Source organism: Ixodes scapularis, unplaced genomic scaffold (assembly GCF_016920785.2).
Source record: "Ixodes scapularis isolate PalLabHiFi unplaced genomic scaffold, ASM1692078v2 PGA_scaffold4__175_contigs__length_147842914, whole genome shotgun sequence".
Taxonomy (NCBI): Eukaryota; Metazoa; Arthropoda; class Arachnida; order Ixodida; family Ixodidae; genus Ixodes; species Ixodes scapularis.
In genome coordinates, this window is record NW_024609879.1 from 38,313,210 (window position 1) to 38,335,357 (window position 22,148).

General features: G+C 45.0%; 1 pseudogene; it reads left to right on the forward strand.

Moving 5' to 3' along the window:
- The first annotated feature begins 956 nt into the window (after positions 1-956).
- Positions 957-22,148, forward strand: part of LOC115328954 — a 121,176-nt pseudogene continuing 99,984 nt past the window's right edge.

Genomic DNA, 22,148 nt, shown 5'->3' on the forward strand with positions numbered 1-22,148 from the left:
AAAATGTGATAATCTAAGATATTCATTTTTCATCATTCTTTTTTATAATCTTTTTTTGGGGTGATGGGTTTTTACGATGTTCTGCCTTCTCTTCATCTCAGTAAATATAGTTATGAGTGGCGCCCTCTCTCCTGTATCTTCACTCTTCGCTGTTTATGTGCGGTAATTTCGTTTAGATCCCAATTATCTATTGGAAAATCGCACATCTGAGCTTGAAAGTGTTTTGTGTGTCTGTGGGTGGGTGCCCTGCGTCGTTGGCTGCGCATACTTGGTCGATTACATTAATAGGTCAACCGCAACGAATACATGTATACCGTATTTACTCGAGTAATAGCCGCACTATTTATGAACAAGGCCTTTTACGTCTGCTTTCCAGAGAACACAAATACAGCCAATCATTGCGTTGCGCATAAATAACATAACGAATAACCAGATCGAGAACAGGATTCTCCATGCAAATGCAATCTACACAAATGGTATCTTCGCGTGAAAACCGTATCTCAGTCCTGTAAACAGTTGAACTCATGCTGTAGATCGCGGTGATTGACTCTCTGCGTCCTCCGCGGAAAAGCGAACACTCAGGTTTTCTTCTTAAACAGTGCGGCTATTACTCGAGTAAATACGGTAGATGTGGCCTCCATAGAGAGTGTAGCACACTTGCTAACATTTCTCGTTTCTCCTTAGGCTTTCGAAATAGAGGTTGCATTGAACAGGTGTTTGAAGCAAAAAACACTTCGTTGAGGTTGCAAGAAAAACCACAGAAATAAAACGAGAAATAAAAGCCAGCTCGGAAGGAATTAATGGCTAAAAGATTCACTGTTGTCGAGGAATAGATTGCTATTTCGAGCGGAGTATTTCACCAGCGGAACTGTAAAAATCATATTTGCAGGTATTCGCATACATATATTTATTCCATTGTCTTATGTTACGTTTTTGTTTTTCTTCATAGAAAAAAAATGCTTCGTGCCAAGAGCCTTTTTATTATGCTTGCCTTTACCTATGGCATTTCGGGTAAGTTAACTTTTTGATTATATACTCTATATATATAGCGTGTTTTAGTTCCAAATCAGGACGGGCTTTGAGAATAAATGTTATTTTAATAAACGAAAACTATATATTAGGGGACCTTTCTTTAAATGCAAAAGAGCGGAAAAGGCAAGCTTTCGGGATTTTTTTTGTTTTAGGTTAGGCACAATGACTCTGCACTAGGCCTACTGCACTGCTTTTTGGGCGACACCAAAAACAATTATTTCATTGCGCTTAATCAATTGCAATATAAAATGATATGTTAAATACATATTTTTTTTTATTTTTTCACTTTCCTTTTTGATTATTTCGACAAAGTTTGGCATTGTCACTTAGCGTCCTATTTAAGAGATTATTATCTACAACATTAATATCAACATAATGGTGAAATTTAGCCCTTTCTATTGAAGACAAAACCAATAATATCCGTACAATTTAGAAACTGTTAAATACATTTGATTCTGGGAATGTTGAAAAAGCATCAAGTTCAAAATGAATTTGCTCAAAATGATAAATTTCTATTTTTTTTATTATTAGCAAGGTATAATAGCGTTTAACATTAGGTTAAAGGGATAATGAAGGCAGTTTCGGATATATTTTTGACGATTGAACTTGGTTTCAGGCAGGTCTCAGGCCACGTTGCCAAAATTTTAGCGGAAACCGGCAATTGTGTGCCGCGTAAATCAATTAAACAGTCGCGCTAATAATCGTATCGGGATCGACTGGGGCGACGCCCCGAGAGTTGCGGGAGAAGCCAGGAGAAGCGGAGCTCACGTGACCGAAGCGGGGCCAAGAAGCGCGACGTCACAAGAGACGCGTCAGCGATTGGTCGAAACGAGAGACGTGCCTTCGGTCACATTTTGGTTGGCAGTTTTTAGGAATACTGTTCTAATTTCCACTTGAATAACCATAAAAAGTATCAATCGGACCGGAAATGATTGCTAAACCGTAAATAAAACAGCCTACTTATTTTTTTTTCTTTTGCTACGTTGTACGCAAAACGGGCAACGAGCAACTATGGGCAAACGAAATAAATAAAAAAAGAATACAGGGCGGAGCACGCTGGAGACGTCGATGTCGTGTTTGCTTTGGGAACACGGTACTCGAAGGATTCAGCAAAGTGGTGGTCATGCCAAATTTGTGCGCCGTAGATGGCTGTTCAAACGGTCGACTGAAGACCAGTAATCGTTCTTGCTCTTTGACGACGAAATGAGTGGACTTCCGACTCTGGTGAAAGTAAAAATAGAGCTGTTTATTTTCTCCTTCTTGGGGAGCGTCCCCCGCGGAGGAACCGGTTCCCGGGTCGCTGCCGCTTTCCCCTCGAAATCTCCTTCGCGTCACTGCCGGACAGGAACAGTGCCTGTCCTTCAGCAACGCGGCGCTCTCGTCTCGCCCGCGCTAATGGTGCTTACAGTTTGCTGCTCAGAGCCAGCGGGCCGCTCGTTGCTGGCTGGGTGGTCACCGTCGGGTGATGGAGAAGAACGCCACACACGTACTCCCGTTCCGTTGGTGTTAGGTCACTAAACGGAAGCCCAGAACCGAACTCGCTCGCGAGAACGGCGTTATCGTCCATGTTGACAGATCCGACGACACGATCGCGCCACCGCGGTGCCATAGCCCACCGCGGTGCCATAGCCCACCGCGGTAACCAGTCTTGATCTCCTAAATGCTACCGATACCGGCTATTCACACTTGACGTCACTCCCTGCGTCACCTCCGTTTTCGGAGGCCCAAAATCGAGAATGGAGATAGTTGATTTCGGTTTCTTCTGTTCTTTTGTAGGCACAGAAATACGCGTGACAAATGTCTACAAAAAATTGGGCAGCGCATGAGGTTCCTAAGAAGCCTAAAAACACAATTTAAAAAAAATAATTAAATCGCCTTCATTGTTCATTTAAGGTATACTTCTAGCACATTGTTTAAACGACTGGAGATGAGGCTTAAATCTGGGTAAATATGCGTTGTAAAACGGAGAACATTGTTACCGATCGAAACAAGTTGTATTACATATAAGGCAGAGTTTTAATCATTTTTAAGCCTATGGCTTAAACTGAATATTAACGTTAGGTAATTAACCATATTCGTGCCAAACGTTGGCTGTAATAACACCCTTGCGATTACGGAGTCGCAACGCGAAACTGACTAGATTCAGTCCTAGTTATATAAACTGTTAAAATTTTTCTTTTTTATTTGTTCCATAAACCACAATCATTCCTTGCTCCTAAGCAAGGTGCGAAATGAAGCATTGTCCTCCTGAATTTCTAAGACTTCAAATTTGGGACTTTTTTTTTCTTTGAAAACAATTTAGTAGTGTACAAATCCGTGTCAGACAATTCAGTGCCGAAGCTTCGGACGCGAAAGTTTTCTTCAAGCTCAAATGAGATGGATTCATTGTAAACCTTATTCACTCGTTTTGTTTCTTCGTTATATAATGACCTCAAGACCACCTAATCATGGTACAGATTAAGATGCGTTATGTACTGTTTTAATAATATTTTAAAATTAATGCAAATAATTGATCGAATTGCTCTGGTTTCTCAGTGAAGAGGAAGGTCAAAACCGCACACAAATAATATTTTCTTGTCATCAATATTAATCTATTAAATTATTCCTGGGGAAAACAATGGTAGTCTGTGAAAATTAAGTACCATTTGTTGAAAGATGTCTTGCGTCCACCTAGCTAACGGGGAAACCTCCGAAGCAGCTTTGATTCTTGTTTACGCAGAGGCGCTTGCTGCACTTTTTCAAAATAAAAACTGCGTGAATGCGGCAACACACAAAGTTTCAACATTTCTTTTTTCCTCGGAGGACAAAGGCGATTGGAAAATCAAGTTCAAACGCGAAACTTCAACTCACAGCGAGCATGCGTTACCTTCCCTGCGAGGAGGCGTGTTAAGAAATGAAGGCCATCCACACGTCACTGAGTCTTTTGTGTCTTCCTTGATGAGGAGACACAGAAAGAACGCACAACGCACACGCAAATAAAAAGAGTGCACACCCTAAATTACTCCCTCCGTAAAATCCATGACTGAAGATATAAAAAAGTAAAGTAAAAAATAAAGGAATCAATAAAACAATCAAGAAACGTGTGCGATAAATTACAACGCAAGCTGAAAACTACGCTCGACTTTTGGCCACTGAGAACTGCATGTTACTCCATGATCATGAACCTGCACATGACATGAGTCTGGTAGGTCCTAATTTTGTTACAAGGACAAATAAATCCCAGCGTAAGCCTCAATTGAATGTAATTAGCCACCAGAAATTCCAAATAGAAAGTTTATTCAGCAAATGTAAACCTATACAGCAAGGCCGGGTGTTTAACTATCCCTTTAGGTATCACAAAAACAAGAAGAAAGACGGAGCCATCGACTTTTATTTGAAAATGCGGGAACATAGAAATTAATATTTTCCTTCGGATGTCACAATACGCTGAAAAAGGAGAGGATCAAGTACCCTTTACTGCACAAATATCTACAGCTACTTGAGCTGCTGCTCGGATTCACAAATAAGCATGGAATTGGGAGAAACTAACGGGGGAGTGGAGTGAAGCCCTATTCACTTTCATTCTCAAATCCGCTAAACCCGGTGAAGTGGCACATGACCCTCGACCCATTTCTGTAATGCTCAGTCTGGCCAAACACTTTGAGCGAATGGCGCTAATTACCTTAAAAGGGCACACCGATCATACAAATTGCCTGCGCTACACCAAGACAGGTTCCGGCGGATATATCTCGACACTCAAAAACATGCTCCGCCTGCATCAGGAGGATTTTGAGCCAAAAATCCGCACTATATTGGGCAGAGTCATTCATAAGACATTCAACGACGTAGCTCCGTAAACTACCTGAGAAACTACTACACAACAACCCCGCCAAAAGAATGCGCACGTGCATAAAATACTTCCTCACACGTCACACGTTGAAATCCAAATCGACGACCACATGGACACCCCTTCACGCAACAGAGAGCTGTCCCCCAGCGGGCCATCGACTCACGAACACCTTTAAATACAGGACTCCGAGATCTACCCGCCCAACAAAAAATCGGCAATTCAGTTTTACAATGATGACATCACACTATGGTGCAGTGCAGGCTGTTCGGACCTCCAAGAGAAAACACTCCAGGATGGTAGTGACACCATATATCGACACGTCTAATCTATAACCTGCAGTGCTCCCGAAAAAAAAAAAAAAAAACGAAGTACATTGCGCTCTTAAACGAGCCCGGAAAATCCAAAGAAAAATTCAGACGACTAATACAACCTCCCTTAAATAGTACTCATATTTCCAAAGAACCTATTATCAAGATTCACGTACTTACATTAAAAGAAAAAACTGGAAGTTCGACACCTGACTTTAACAATGCATTAAAGAAGTAAACCAGATGAACTAAACGTTCGGTTGAGTCATCGGACGCTAACAAAAATGCGAGGCAACAAAATACGCAGACTACTAGAGGTCCTACTTGTCTCACAAGTCATGTACGCAGCAACGTACATACGACTCGCCAGCACTCGGGCCATATACGTGGACACTCAAACTTGAAAGGCCATAAAGTGCCTCCCGGTTTTTCCGCACTTTGGATCCTTCACAAAAATACATGTCACCGGTTTTTTCAGCCTTCTGGAAGACACGATCACAGCTACCCTGCTGCTCGGCAAAAAGAGACTCATCATTTTGTTACAAGACTGAGCTATTTTAAAATGCCTCAACTACGATGTGAGTACCCTCCGCCCAATCCCAACCATTTCTCCCTCATAGGAAGGCATTGTCAATCCCAACTCAATGCCCATTTTGCAAACATGCACCCCGTAATCAACAGATCTGTAGAAGAGCATATTAAGGTAAGCCAACTGAGACACGGCATCAAGACTTTCAGGACACGTTCTACCTGAACGTATTGTACGACTCCGCTGCCAAGAGAGGCAGGCCGGCAGCCGAGGGCCCCGGTATACAGATAATAAGACAGTATGACGATGGACCCATATCCGCACCAGCCGCCCCACTGGAAATGCAGAACATAACAAGTTCTCACGCAAGTTTGGCTGGAGACTGATAAATCATCATTCTCTCGGATATACAAAAAGCCTTATGATTTTTCTAGCTAGACGCTCTTTAAGAAAACATGAGAACCCCACATATTGCATGCCTGAAAACAAACACACACTCACCACTTTAACGCTCTAATGAATACCTGGCAATTCGAAAATCGTTGGCAACGCGAGTGCAGCGCACTCGCCGATAGAAAAACGATCCGGGCCCTGCTGTGAGTTCTTCGCCAGGTAGCTACGACCCAGCACTCATCGAAAATCAGTACGCTAACAGACAACATGAACGCTCAGGGAAATAAGAGACAATTGGACGCTATACTGTTTCACCAGTGAAAGTCTAAGCAGAGAGCAGATAGTTTTACTAAAGTTGTATAAGGTAAAACAAGTACTATCAGGATGAAAATGTCGCCATGTAGTCACGTGTGCTGTTAACCTACAATATTTCGAAAGCTGTCAAAAGTGCAGCATTCTCAATCAACGCAGAACGCGCCACCACATCTTCCTTTATTCAAGTGGGGTTGACCGCACGCAGATAGCAGAATGATTTTGATTACCCTGATCACCAGTGGTTATGATTTCGGCAGAAGTTTGTTCAAAGTAGGTAGAACTGTTTGTCAAGAGTGCAATTACTGGAAAAGCTAGACAATAAAATTTGCGACGTGCCCTCGCCGCGTACGGACTGAAAGAGAGATGGTAACAAATGGACCTCAGTTTAAGGCGGCAGTGAAAGATAATTGAAAACCATCGGTTGTCGATTATCTTTCTTTTGAATTTACAACCAGCAGGGCTGCTGCTGCGCATAGCAGCCCAAGTACCTGGCATAGGCCTTTCCAGCAGGGGCCCCCGAAACCCGCCCTTGGCCCGAGTACGGCATCCGCGCGGGTTCCCGTCTCGGATGTTGTTCCTCTGCTCCATCGCGGATCTTCTATACCAGGCCCCAGACGAGCTGCGAGCCCCACGTTGGGCACCATGTGTGGTATTCTCGCTCACCACTTGACCGGACAAAGGGGCCTAGTCCTGATGGAGATAAATTTAATCTTCGAGCCCGGTGTTCGGCGACTTAAGCTGCCATGGGAGAACTAGCGGTCCTGTCCTGTACATCAACCACGCGCCTCGCTTCCCGTGGTTTGGTCCCGCGCTCGCTCCTCGCGCGTCTGCCGCATTGTCGTCAAAGTTCTGGGTGTCCAAAATCCCCACAAGGTTTAGAGGCTATTGTGCTATGGTTGCGGTAAAGTTTGTAACCGTAATAAATCATGTCCTTGGGCCAGCCGAGCCTTAGTGCGTTCAAGTGGTGGTTTTTCCAGAAGGTTATGGAATGCGGAAACGCGGAAACAACTTTCACTCGCTACAGAACAAAGGATAGTTTTATAAAAACAAGTACTGCATTACGTTGGATGTTGTCCGCTTGAATTGTTCGAACAGTTCCTCGTGAAGATTCCAGTTCCGAACAAGTTTAAAGAACTGCAGGAGGTAATATAATAATAATGATAATAATAATGTTTATTTAATGTGTGCAAAACTAACCACGCGTGTCTCCACATTGACGCACATAAGACGATACAAAAAAAACACACACGCAGCATTAAATGTATAAACGTGGAAACAAGCTTCTGGGCACACTACACAAAATATCTACTACAGTTTTAACTTTCAACTAGACTCTCGAAGTCCCGGCAAAAGACTGGGATCCGTGAAGATGCCCAAGCTAGAGGATGCAATTCTATTTATCGAAATGATCACACTTGACAATAGTGATAGTTTAGAGATGGATTGAACGTAAACGACAGTAAAATGTCTGGTAACGCGACAAGGAACATGAAAATCGAGAGAACTCAGAAGTAGGCTAGCATCAATCCAGCCATTTTCCACCCAAAGCTCGCAATGAAACCCGACGTATGGAAACCAACTCGGTTTGTTCTTCAAGTGCGACTGACAGCACACGGAACAGCAGCAGCTCATAACACCCTGGCCTTTGAAAAAAAAAAAAAAAAAGAGAAATAAACTGAAAACAGAAGAAATTATGAAATGAAAACAAAATAGTAAAATATATATGTATATGTTCACAAAATATTTGCCCTTATAGGAGATGGTTTCGCGGCAGATACATTTCGAGCCTATTAGGCTCTTCATCAGTCAAAACGAGAACACTTCGTTTTCCTTTCCTTTCAAACAAAGAAAAAACGGCCGAAAGGAAGAAGTCATTGGAAAAATGCTTACCGTTTAAGATATACACCGATAAAAAGCAGCAAATAGTATTGAAGTGATTAAGTATAATATTATTAACTCCATTATTATCATAAAACCAGTTTTTGGGACATGTGGTTGGACATAAGACAACTATACCTGGTGTCATATGAAGCCAATGAGAGGCCCAACGTTAAGTCCTTGCCTCGAGCTGCGGGGTGGCCGCTTCGCTCTGTGCTTTCTACTTACTTCGATGCGAAGGAAATTGGGAATCTCATTGAGATTCGAAGCGGCAGTGGATGTTTCTGATGTGGAACTGTCGCCCTGCATCAAATTTACGTTGCTTAAAAGCTTGTAGCTGACTTGCTGATTATATTGCACGACGATGTCATATGGTATTGCCTTCATCAGAATGTCGCTGAGCATTGCCGCAAAACTTGCAGTCGGAACATCTAGGGCGTTGAGGCAACGTAGGTTCAGCTGCGTTGAATCATAAAGCTTGCGAAGACCCCGGGTGTCAACCGAAGATCGAATCTGAGGAAGGTTTCTAAGTGCTGATAGGTGGTCCTGCTCTATTCTTTTCGGATCTCCGAAGCGCTGTTTCAGAAGTTCAATAGCATCTGCATAGCACCGCTCGGTCGTCGGTAACCCGGCTATTGCCGATGCTGCATCGCCTGCGAGGTAGCGTCGTAAGTAATGGATCTTGTTAGTTGTAGACAATGCCCGACTTGAGTGGATTATTCCATCCAGCGCTCTACTGTGTGTGTGTCTTCTTTTACTGGTCCTCGTTTTTTTAGCGCTTTTAATCCTGAAATGTACAACCAACTAGCTCAAGTGAATACCCTTTTAATGTTCCATCAAACTGCTCCCAGAAAGTGCGCCAGTGGCTGATGCCGCCTTTAAAAACGGTTATGGCAAGTTTCGCCAATTTTGAACCACTCACTGGGGTGATGCTTTCAGAAGCGCCTTGTAATGGGGCCGTTGTAGGAGGAACAGGGTTCCGTCTGGTGATCTCTAGGTGTTCGATCTTGTATCGCAGCTCTGCGAGAATCTTGATGGCGTGGTCTTGGTATTCGGCTACCGAAGCGTACTCATTTTCCAGCTCCGTCGTTGGCAATAGTGGCTTCAGCTCCTCGTTGATGCGGTCTAGCTCGATGTTGCTGGCAGACAGCCGATTCTTGACCGCGTGGAGCCTGCCTAAGTCTGTCTGTGGATCATTCAAGATCGTGTCGGCGTCGTTAATCAGCCGCGTGTTCTGGGCCCGTCGGGCTGAACGCTTGGCTTTCAACCAATCCATGGCTATTTGTGAGCTCAGTGGTCAGCTGATGCCGTTTCCAACCTTGTAGATCTCTAAGCCGAAGGGTTTATCTTCGCGTTACTTCTCCCGGTCGTAATGCTTCCGTCGTTTGGCTCTTTGTGATCAATAAGATTTCCGTTTCACTTGCCTTCCGAACATCTTGTTGAGCACGATACGATGACTTGAAGCTCTGTGCCGGGTTTCGGCACCATGTGGAATTCTTAAAAGATCTATCAATGACACGGTGGACTTTAGCATCAGAAGGTCTATGTGACCGTTGGGTTTAATGGTAAAAAGAACAGCACCCTCATCTTCCTCTTTCTAAAATCTCGAGAAGTATTTCAATTTCTCGTGCTTTCTTCTTTCTTCTCTTCGGCTTCCTCAACACGACGCCTATGACAACTTCTAAAACAGCCTTGAGGACAACACCTAAAGAACGCCGTCCTCTAGGTGTCGTTCGTGAGGTTGTTTTAGAAGTCGCCCTTGAGGTTGTCCTGCACGTCGTCCTTGAGGTTGTTCTAGACGTCGTTCTTGAGGTCGTCCGAGATGTTGTCCTCGAGGTTGTCCAAAACGCATCCTTGAGGTCGTCTTACATGTTCTCCTCAAGGTCGTCCTTGAGGTCGTCCCAACCATTCCCCACGAGGTCGTACTAGACGTCGTTATTGAAGTCGTCCTAAACGTCGTCCTCTTGGCGTCGTCCTCGAGGTCTTCCTAGAAGTCGTACTTGAGGTTGTCCTAGACGTCGTCCTCCAGGCGTCATCCTTGAGGTAGTTCCAGAAGACAATAGGTACATATACATATTGCGGATTAAATTGACTGACCCCGGAATTAAATTGGGTAGCGCAACGATTAAATTATGGGGCGCTTGGAATAAATAGGGTGGCACTTGGATTAACCTTTCCGTCGCTTGGAATAAAATTAGCGGGAAAACCTGTAGAAAGGTGTAGTGGGATCAGGCACCGACGAGCGGCGAGTATAGAAAGGTCCCGGATGTACGCGGCGGCGCTGCAGTCGAGGATCCGACCGATTCCGAGCGTTGCGAAGGCCCTCGGCGAGCAGCTTTGGTTCGCGCTTTGGCCCTTTGGCGGTATGGCAGCGCGAAGTGGCTTCCGTTCTGAACTCATCTTTACGCCGTGTTTGCTGTTGCTTGTACCCAATGAAGTGTCATACAGAATTGGTGTTTAATCGCTCAGCAAATGCAATGCGAGCCGCCCTGGCTGCCCGCTTCTTACAGCCTATCCAGAACATGCTTTAGTGGCGCCCTCTCGAGCCGTCGACACGCAGTGCGGCAGCCGTGAGCGCTCGCTGAGCTCACTACCACCCTTTAGTTCACGGCCGCTCGAGCAACCAAGGACGTCATGAGGGAAGTCATTTTTTGCTTGTTTTGTAATTTTTAATTTGCCTATAGATTTTAAAATAAAGCAAAATTCAAGAAAAGTTCCATTAAGTTACTACGTTCAGTACGCTCAAATTCGGTGCAAATTAAAAACCAGTAAAAAGTCCTTGCAGGGCTCCTTAAAGTTCGGAATCCGAACAATTTGGCGGCTGACTGGTTTTGGAGAACCGTGATGACCTCGGGGGGTGTCGCGGTGTGTATGTGTGTTGAGAAGGGATCTGTCGGCGGCTTTGCCACTGGTTCCGGAGAACCGGAGTGACCTGGGAATGTCGCGGTGTATGGCTGCTGACAGGGGATCTGTCGGCAACTTTGAGTTGGCGCCGTCTGAGCATATTTTTGATTGGAATGTGTGAGGGCCTGGGAAAAGGAAGAGGGAAGGGGTAGGGGCTTTCACAAAAGGAACGGAAAAAGAGGAGGACAAAGGGTGGCGAGTGATATATATATTTGTCCCGTGAAATAAAGTTTGTAGCTGCGTTTGAGACTTCGTCCGTGTCGTTCTGTGTTTGTCTCTTGTCCGTATCTCCAGTCTCGGGTTTACAACTGTACACGCTTACAATGTTTGCTTTTTTTCTGAGCCACCTCGTTTTTATACTTCGGGACCATTCTGGCCTTCGAAGAATTACCTTCTTTATGGACAACTAAATAGAGATGAGTACGTGTGTACACCAAGTACTAGCACATGTGATTTTATGTTCCAAACTGTTGTAGCGGGCGCAGTCCATCACGGCGCCAAGGAAGTCTATCGATCTCGGAAACATTGCCTCCACGCGCATAGAAAGTAATGGTGAGAAAGTTCATTAGCATGTCGTATTGGAAGATATAGAGACGGAAGTCCGTCACTTGATTAGCGACGAGAGGCGTCAGTACGCCACCTCGCGGGCACTTTCCTGTGACACAGCGAAAGCGATTCGAGCAGATGTCACGCTAAAGAATTGGAAATACTAATTACGTTACTTCGCATCTAATTTATTTCATAAGAATTGATTTACCAGAACCTAGTGTTTGATGTTTTTACGAGTTTTTTCAACAACAGTACAGTCTCCAAGTTACATGTAATACATAAAGTCTATAAAACGTTCAAAAACGAGACTGGAGATTGTTTGGCACGACAGCTTGCGTGGAGTACTTCACGATTTCTTTGAATGTTTTTTTTTTAAATAAATATTTAGAAACTTATGCTGAAATATTTTTAGTCACCAGATTTTTGGACCGACAGTCCTATTAGCTTTACACGTGTCCAGCTCATATGACATTCACATCACGTGATATTAGCTGGGCTATGAAGTTTCCTTGTGAGGAAAACCCAATACAGAACCTGGAAGTTCATGGTGGTAAAATGGCGCCTGAGAACGCCTTCCGACAGATGTGTACCGTCTAAGCTATCCTGTTCGTATACCAAAAGTGGTCTCGAAATCGCAAAAATGGCATAATACGGGACGGTGTGTCATGTTAGATGTCCGATCCTAGCGGTTGGTCTTAGAAGTCGCGGTAAAAGTTTTCAGAGAATGCAAGTGTCGCTCTTGTCGCGGCACCATAACTGTCGGGTGCCGACGTTTCCGTGAACTGTCAAGCTAGAGGGCGATTTCTGCGTGAGTACAGGCGTCAGCAACATTTACCACCGCTCTTCTTGCAACACCAGAATCACGGCCCGCTGCAACACGACACTTTTTTAACGTCGTCAGGCGAAAATCGAGAGACCACTTTAGAGGACAGGGTAAATACACCCGTCAGATACGCCTTCCACTCTCCACACTTAATAGTAGCACATCGATGAACTCTGGTATGACCATTTCACTTCCTCATAATCTATGCGCAGTTCGCAACTCTTAGTTTGCCCGTATCTTCGTGAGCGCGCATACGAAGTGTCGTTTGCTCAACGTACTCTGTCGATTACAATAGGTTGGTCAACCGTTCACTGGATGTTTAAATGCTGGCTCAGTGCACCACGCTTGCTTATGCTTCAAAGTTCTTGTATAAAAAGGGCAATTGAACGATAATCTATTTTGCACACTAAAACTTGTGGAGTTCTTTTACGGAGATCCCTCTACTAATAATCGCCACCCGATCAGTATGCGCTCCGCCCGTCACCCAGGGAGTTACACACCGCAACGAGAAGACAGCGAATGGGTTTACTGCACCTCTCGGTTGCCGGTAGTCGAGAGCCGGTAGTCCGGGCCCGTCGACCCTTGTTGTCGCCCGTCGATCAGAGCTCACAGTCGGGGTCCGTGTCCAGGCCTGCGGATCGCCTTTCCCACGCCAGCGCTGCGTAGGCTGGCTGTCCCGGGCTATAAATGCCCGAGTCTCGCTCCGGAACCACCCCGGGGTCGTCATAGCCCAGGTCATATGGCCCGGGCTCGCCGTTTCCACCGGTCTTGCTCCAGACCTCGCTGGTGGACCGCTCCGGGGTTCGTTATGGGCCAGGCCAGGCCTAGGCCAGGCAGCTTGGCTTCGACGTTCCTTGTCTAGCTACCAGCCTCGCTCAGCCTGCAATGTCTCGCGCCAGCTCGCGTCTTCTCCGCCGACCGCCTGTCACGTGCCCTCTGTCTCGTCTGTCACCCCCGGCTCCCCCCCCCCTCTCCCCCCCTCAAGGCCCGGACTTCGGGGCACTTCATGGGCCTCAGGGAGCCGCTGGGCTTCATGGGCGGCCGCTGTTGCTGTTGCCGGAGTGGCCACGTTGCAGCGTCCGAAAGCGGCGTAGGTGGTGGTGGCTAGCGAAGCCGGCAGACAATGCCGACCTGTCTGTCGCTCGCTGTCCCACTCGCCGCGATGCAGCAGGGGGCTTGCTCTAAGCTGGTCCGGCCGACGCAGACGGACTTGCCCCGTTGCGCTTAGAGGTCACAGCGGGATTAGAACTGCCCGCCTGAACCGTTCGTCAGGCCGAACAACTGTCAGCCACCCAGAGCACTTGGGAAAACGAATGGGCCCGTCTTCCCTCCCGGTGGGCTTACTGGGTTACGCCGTCTACGGCCGTATTTCCAAGAAGCTATTCTGCGCATAACAAAGTGTTAAAACAACACACAACGAACAAGTACTCTGCCGCAGACTGTGGCAGTGGCCATAGCCTCCACCGCCAAATAGCTTGCCGACGGGTTCGTATACCACGCGGCAAACTCAGCAAGTCTGCATTCCACAGCTCGCTCCTGGGTTGCCAAGAACAGGGGATTTCTTGTGTCCTACCGCAACCTCATGTTATACCTCTTCCCCATCGCGACAATAGTAGTATTTTTTCAAGTCAGCGATGTGAACCGGGCAAGCCTCCTCGTTTGTATCTCGCCGAGTAAGCCTAGAAGTAAGACACGACGCTCGCGTCTTTATGCCTCGGGTGCCTTTCTCATCTCGGAGCAAGCGATGCGGCAAAACCACTAGCTGCGTTGCTCAACGCGTGAGTTTCCTTCAGAACAGGTAACGATGGTGTAAACCTAGTCCATCTTTTCCGCAAGCGAAGGGACCCAAAGCCTGTGGTGGGACGGCCATATTCCATACCCGCGTTCCACAACGGCTACATATACCATGTGCTACTCGATGTAAGCGTCAGCGTCCCATTCCGTCCACGTGCATACGAGCTCTAGGGACTGCTCGGTCATCGGAGGGGGCGGTAGCTCAGCGAGCAAGCCCGCTTAAACCGTTCACGCCTCAAGGCAAGCTGGACAACTACAAGCCACCTAAATGTCTACCACCTCAACCCCGGCCAGGTCGTGACGCGACATAACCTATTAAAAGCCTTGCTGTCACTGCCACGACCGGCCAGAGTGAAGCCGAAAAAGTATCCTGTAAAACATTTCGTAGCTTTCTCGGAACGACCCCCTCAAGGGAGAGTCGTCCCTCCGCCTTTCGTCGGTTGGAGGGACGCGAAGTAACTAGCCGTCTTGGCCCAGCGGTTACAAATCATACTGCTCCTTAACTCGCCTGCCAGCGTTCCCGGTTTCAACTGCAATTTACGCCAGTTTATCCAACACCCGCTGACAATCTCGTCCGCCAGTTTATCCAACACCCGCTGACAATCTCGTCCGCCAGTGTTCCCGGTGCCGACTGCAATTCCCTCAATCTTTCCGACACCGACTGACAAAAACCCATCTGCACCCCGGGACTCGACAAGCGCTTACTGGCTCACCACATCACTCCAAGCTTAAATCCTAAATATTCAATAAGTCCTGGTTGTTTTCCCTCCTGCCAGTCGCTATCCTGCCTTCCAGCGAACCTGCCGTGCCTCTCCTCTGCCTCCGAAGTCGACTTTCTTACATCTTAACAGCGCTCCTCGTGTTCCCCCCGGTTGCGTCACCTTCTGCCAACCACTATTCTGGGGTACCGGAGAAAGCACGTCCGCAACCTCGTCCTTCGAGACCTTTAAGTACTCGATTCGAGGAGACACCTGCTGAGCTCTGCTGTGAGACAAATCACCAAAATTCAGAAATACTTTGTCTCAACGGGCATCGTTAGCGTTAGTGAAGAACCCGCTCAACGAATCCGTGGGACTCTCTGGGGACGACTAGAAGCAGAGGCATACCGAACGGGCCCCACGTTGGAATCGCCATTTTAATGTGGGGTTCCTTATGGGGGTTCCTCTACTAGTAGTAATCGCCGCCCGATCGGTATGCGCTCCGCTTGTCAACCAGGGAGTTACACACTGCAACGAGAAGACAGCGAATGGGTTTAGTGCACCTCTCGGTTGCCGGTCGTCGAGAGCCGGTAGTCCGTGCCCGTCGACCCTTGTTGTCACCCGTCGATCAGAGCTCACAGTCGGGGTCCGTGTCCAGGCCTGCGGATCGCCTTTCCCACGCCAGCGCTGCGTAGGCTGGCTGTCCCGGGCTATCAATGCCCGAGTCTCGCTGCGGAACCACCCCGGGGTCGTCATAGCCCAGGTCTTATGGCCCGGGCTCGCTGTTTCCACCGGTCTTGCTCCAGACCTCGCTGGTGGACCGCTCCGGGGTTCGTTATGGGCCAGGCCAGGCCTAGGCCAGGCAGCTTGGCATCGACGTTCCTTGTCCAGCTACCAGCCTCGCTCAGCCTGCAATGTCTCGCGCCAGCTCGTGTATTCCCCGCCGACCGCCTGTCACGTGCCCTCTGCCTCGTCTTTCACCCCCGGCTCCCACAAACTTAGTTTAAATGTGTGAGTTTTGTGAGTATGTGTGTGTGTTCGCGTGCTGCGCCGTTCGCTGATAATGCTCCGGCAATTACATTAAGTTGGTCAACCGTTCACTGGATATATAAATGCTGACTCATTGCGTCGTGGTCGCTACGATTCATCGCTTCGCTTCATGTTAGCGAAATTAAAGGTTACACTGAGCTGCCGTCCGAAAGCAAATTATGCTTCAAAGTTCATGTATAAAAACAGAAATAGAACGAAAACTTGTATTTCACAGTACAACTGAGGTTACCCGTGCGTACTTGTGTCTGTGTGTGTGCTGCGCCATTCGCTGAATACATTCTGTCGGTTACATTGATAGGTCAACCGGAAGAGAGGAATTGAGCGATACTGGCTCAATAAAATGTTTACTGCGCATGCTAAAATTTGTCCTCTTGCTTCATATTTGCGAACTAAAAGGATACATTGAACAGGTCTGCGAAATAAACCAATATATTCAAAACCATGATAAAATGAACTATACTAGGAGAAATAAAAGCTCAATCGGGAGGGGGAATAAATTCATATATCGTTATTACATTTCTCCAGCGGAACCGTGGTTAAAACATTTGAAGATATTTGTATACTATTTTTCTTTTTAATTCCGATGTTTCATGTCAGGCTTCCAGTAAAAATATATGCTTCGTGTCAAGGGCCTTTTGAATATGCTTACATTTACTCACGGCATTTTAGGTGAGTTAGCTTTTTGACTTGAACAGACAGGTTCAATCGGTTAGCGTGTATGCGTTTATATGGAAACAGCACGAATGTTACACGGACGGAGGAAAGAACTGGACTTTACAAGCGCTGACTAACAACTGAAGGTTTACCCTGAATAACTCGCGCAAAAAACAACAACAACATAAAAGCATGACTCTAATCGTGATGGAATTGCATTGCACCTGCGCATCATAGAATTGGGTGGTAAGAGATATACATATCTATGGGCGATTTTTACCGATCTAAAAAGCGTGTCTTACTGTCCAACAATGACAAGGAAACCTGACTTATGCAGGTTGGGCTTTCCTTTTTGTATTCTGTAAGCATTTACAATCTCAAAAGCCTTTTGGTAACTATGGTGATACAACACTTTGGCACTTTCCAATATAGGTGTGCATGCGCCGTCACGGCAGCACAATGCCATATTTTATCACGCGGTTCCTGTTAACGAACTTTAGTGCTCCCGGAGGCGAATGTTGCGGCATCTCCGCGTTTTCCCGATGCCCACCTTCCTGTACGAGATTAATGTGTAATGAATATATCAGCCAGTGTCATCATCTTAGTTCGGACACGATTTTTTGGGGCAAACGATTTAGTTTAATAAAAACAAATATGATGTGGGAGCCTACTTCAAAAACGTTAACTGGCAAGCTCGGTGAATTTTCGGTTGTTGTTTTGTTTGTTTTCAAGTTGTTGGTTATTAAAGAGGTCGAGGCGAAAACTTACGCTTTACCACCTATCGTGGATTGTATGTTTTACCGCCCGTTATTGTGTCACTCGTCGAACTACTGCACCAGTACAGTTGTTGTACTCGTTACACAAAGTAAGTAAAACAATACATAAATAGCGTTATTCGTTAGTTCGTGATATATCAACGCGTTACTGAGATTTGTAAACGTCTGGAAAATGTAACGATACAATGTTACCGTTGATATCAAAATCTGACGAACGTTAGTATAACGTTACTTGGAATTCTGCTATTATTTGGGGGCAAACGGCAACGGGTACAGACAATTAAACTGCTACAAGGTGATTTCATCGTGTGATATATGTGGTTATCGTAATTATCGAGTGTATAGTTTTTATAATTTTAACTTTATGGGCGTGCTTGTTTTTTTTTTTTTTTTCGGAATAGGTTCAATGGTCTTCATGCGCGACCATAGGGCTGGTTTCAACAAAGACGTCACTGAGCTGCGATAGATTGGCTTCTGTTCTGAACTAATATGTCTTTCTCGAGAGCCCACACAGTACGGTACTATACTCCAATTTCACGGGCAATTTCAAAGCTTTCAAAAGCAACTCCTTTAAGTATAAGCCCACCGGCGCACAACAATGTACACGCTCATAGATGAGATCGTGAGAACGTTTGGCTATTTTATTTTGTTGAGTTTGTTTTGAAGGCCTTTTCAAGGAATATGGAAACAAAATAACGTAACAGCGAGCTCTCTACCTCTGACGTCCAAGTCAGCCAGCGAATGCATATCGCTCTCTTGACGTCAAAAATTTCTGCACGGCCAAGGTTAGTGTAGCTTCGAGCGTTGCCGCCTGGTGGCATTAACGCGCGACAATCTCGCCTGGTAGTAATATCCAAGGATCGACTGTACTTCCCGTGGCCTATGCATCGCTTGCCCGTAAAATCATTCGCGGTAATGCCGGTATTGTATCTGCCACGAACGTTCAGCTTACTGTGTTAGTTCCATACCGCAGAAATAGTAGCTCCAGGGAACCCTTAAGTATAAATAACCGTCATGATGCAGCAATTGCGACCCATGAAACTCTGTATATGAAGTATTCAAGGGGTGCCATATTTCCTGGCGTTATGCGCAGCGCATCCTAATAGGAAGCGGAGGTGATAGAATAGTATAAGATGGATGTCATCATTCTCTAATAGTATTGAGTGCTAAAAAACTTCTAGTATTGTAAGCGGGAATTAAACCTTCTGAGGTTACTTAGAACGTATTTTCCTTAACTCTCCCAGACACGAGTTTCTAAATAAGCGTTCATTCACTGATTCATTATTTATTTGAGTTAGAGTTTGCAGAATGGCATCCTTTCGTAGACTTCTAGACATTCTTGTTTGGATTCATGCTGAAAGATAGAGATGTTAAAAAACTAATATGTCCTTGCCACATACCTTTGTCAATGGTCTTGTTAATTGCGTGTTTGATCTTACTTAGACGTTCAACATAGAAACTTTATTTTCAGAGGTCGTATCTATCAATTTCCGGCAGGCTATTTACGCGTTTAAGGACAGCTCCAAGCAAATATCCGCAGATGGTCTACACACCAAGAGCGGAGAGTGTCAACATCTATATTGCTTGATGAACTCGCATGAACAAAAGAAAAGTTTTGGTCATTGTTTTCTTTTTTTATATCAATATCTCCGTCAAATTTTACTTGATAACAAAAAAGTATTCCAATTTTGGTTTGTTTTCCATTTGATAAATGACCTAAAGCAAAGGCCGGCAATTCTAACGAAAATTTCTTAATTTACCACATCAAAGGTGACAGTTTCAACTCACTCCAAGATTTCTGACATTTCTTAGGGCAGGTTGCAATATAAAATAAGTAGATGGTTATTTGTTAAATTGTGGTTTCCAATCTCAACAGATGCCTAAGTATAAGTATTCCCAGGGTTCACTCCGTGCACCGAATGCCGCGCTGTACTCAAAATAGTCGCCAAATATTGAAGTCCAGAAAACGTCCGCACCTGATTATTATGTTTTTCTTTGTGAGCGTGCATTGGGCAAGTGTTTAAAGCATACACACTGTTTCATCACAGGACATATTTCTGTCGTGAACAGAATGTTCCAGCCATGTCTTTTGCCAAACACCTCTAAAACGCGGAGTCATAGCCTTTTCTAGCAAGCTCCAGGACAGTATATTGAGGAAAATTTGCAATAGGGTGCTTAATAAAGAAATGAACAAAATTTGATTTTAATTAAACTCATTGTTTTTTAATATAATGGATGTGACTTTGACGAGTTCTAGTTTCACCATGTACTTAACTAGTTCGGCGGCCACAAGATGAGCATATGTTCATACCGGTAAGTTGATATTTATCGAAAGTGTCTCAATAAACGTTTTAATTATTGGTTTTCGAGGTCGTGTTGGAATTCGCCGCATTCACGGCAGTTGCTATTAAAAGGAACTTTTAATTAACAAAACGTTTGCGAAAAGTTAATAAACATTTAATGATAGAATTCTCGCGTTGTTTCACTTGATTTACAAATTTCGCTCAAGAAGAGCGTCGCAAGCCTTGCCAACAATGACGCTTGGAAGAGTAACGTCGTTGCTTGAATCATGTGGTCACTACCTCGGAAGAGTGTCCTTGATCGGTGCCCCGACGAAACAACTGACGACGTAGCCTAAAGAACTACGTGAATCTTTCAACCCTAACTGCGGCCAAAAATATATGCGTTTTTTGTCGTGCAATTATTAAATGAGGCAAAAAGAAACGCGCAATTGGATAAATAATGTGTAAAAAGACAACATTTTCGCACATTTTTTCATTTGATCTGAACTCTCGTAGTAATTGCTGTAATTACTGAATTTGCAACATGACTTATAAAACCAGTATTTAAAAGGTAAATCTACGAACCTTAGTTAATTACTCAAATTAGGATGCCGTTTATCACCTTATCTAGTGTACGCCAAGCCTGTAAACACATAGTGAAAACAGAACTCGTCCAACTACCACCCCCTTATTTTACAGATGTTTAAAATGAAATGAGACACCCTGCATGCATCAGCGTATTGACCGCGCACGAGATTGTATGTGGTTTTATATCTCCCCTAGAAACAACATTTAGCTCATCTATACAAACCTTTCAGGATCTACAGATGAAGAAAACCGACCAAGTACAAAATTGGGTATACACTTTCTTTGCGAAACGTCGTTTCTGGCTTCCAGGATGAAAGAGCCCTTTCCAAACTCTTCCCTTCTAACATATCTCAACGTGATGTTGCACACGGTATGTACAACCCTTTCTTGTTTAGTCAATTATAATTATAACGCTGACACACTTAATAATCAAATGACCGACATAGACTGACGTGTGTCAGTAATATCTGTGGACAACAAAGTGGTGATCAGTGTATAAAGAAGTGACTAAAGATTTAAACAAGATTAGGATTCTGTGAGGACAATTTTCTAAAAAACGAGATAGTAAAGACATCTCGCCGCATTCGTCTAGAGCAAGCAAGAAATGGGATAAAATAATTTTAATGCTTGGACAGGTATTGTTTCGGCAGTCAACCTCCGTGGGGATTAATTTAGCCACCGACGCTGTTGCGCCATTACATGATGGAAACAGTATAATACTGATAGTTACAAAATAATAATTATTATATGGAGCTAGTAAAATGATAGCCGGGATTCAGGCGTGGACTTAACCTACAGCAAAGTAGGAAGCTGCAAAAAGTGGTAACATTTTAGGGGCGATCAATTTTTTTTAGATTGAATAAGGTCGCACTGACCGTTTTCAAGCTAATTCATCCCAAAAATATTTCTTTGGAAGCAGACTGTTGTATAGAAGTGCACTGTATCAGGCTTTATGCGAGCTACGTGGTAATCTTGGTGTCAGTTTCAAAGAATCTTTAGCTTTTGATGGAATGACTAAACAAACTGGAAACCCTACCTCCTGTTTAAAATGCAATATGTCAAATATGTATTCATGCGAGTTTGAAATAAAACTGGGAATCTTTATTAATTTTACGCTCAGGACTCCAAGCACAGTCTCGTGTGCGATAATAAACGTATAAATCACTAGAAGCTAACTAGAATTCAGCTTTGAACATCTACTGGAGGGGGAGGCTTCGGTATTTTAGTAACTGATTAGGGCTGCAAAATGCTAAGTCAAACTATGCCGAGATTCGTAGCCTTTGTACCATGAAATATTTTAACTATAAAGCATATTTGGCAAAATTAGAGTAAAGATAGTTTTTTAACTTGTGATTTCGACGAACCCGAGGGGGAGGCAGCACATGGCTGCTGATGGCTGCAAATTGAAATAAGGTGTACAGGATATGGTTGTGGGAATGAGCGGCTTGTAAACATATCTATTTACAAGCCAGTCATGTTTGGAATTGCGTCAGCCAAAATCCCCCTTGGCTCGTACCCGCCACCAGCCACATATTACCGCGCGCGCAGCTGGCTAAGTAGGCAGCGCGCGCGTGGCCTAACGGTTATCGCGCTTGCTTTCCACGCTGAACGCCAGGGTTCGATTCCTGGCCGCGGAGGCGCATTTTCGTGGACACTGTAATGTGATGTTCTCGTGAATTAGAGAGCCGTCTTGCTGATTCGAGGTTAGAATGTTCCACGCGCCGAACCTTCTACGTTGAACGTTCC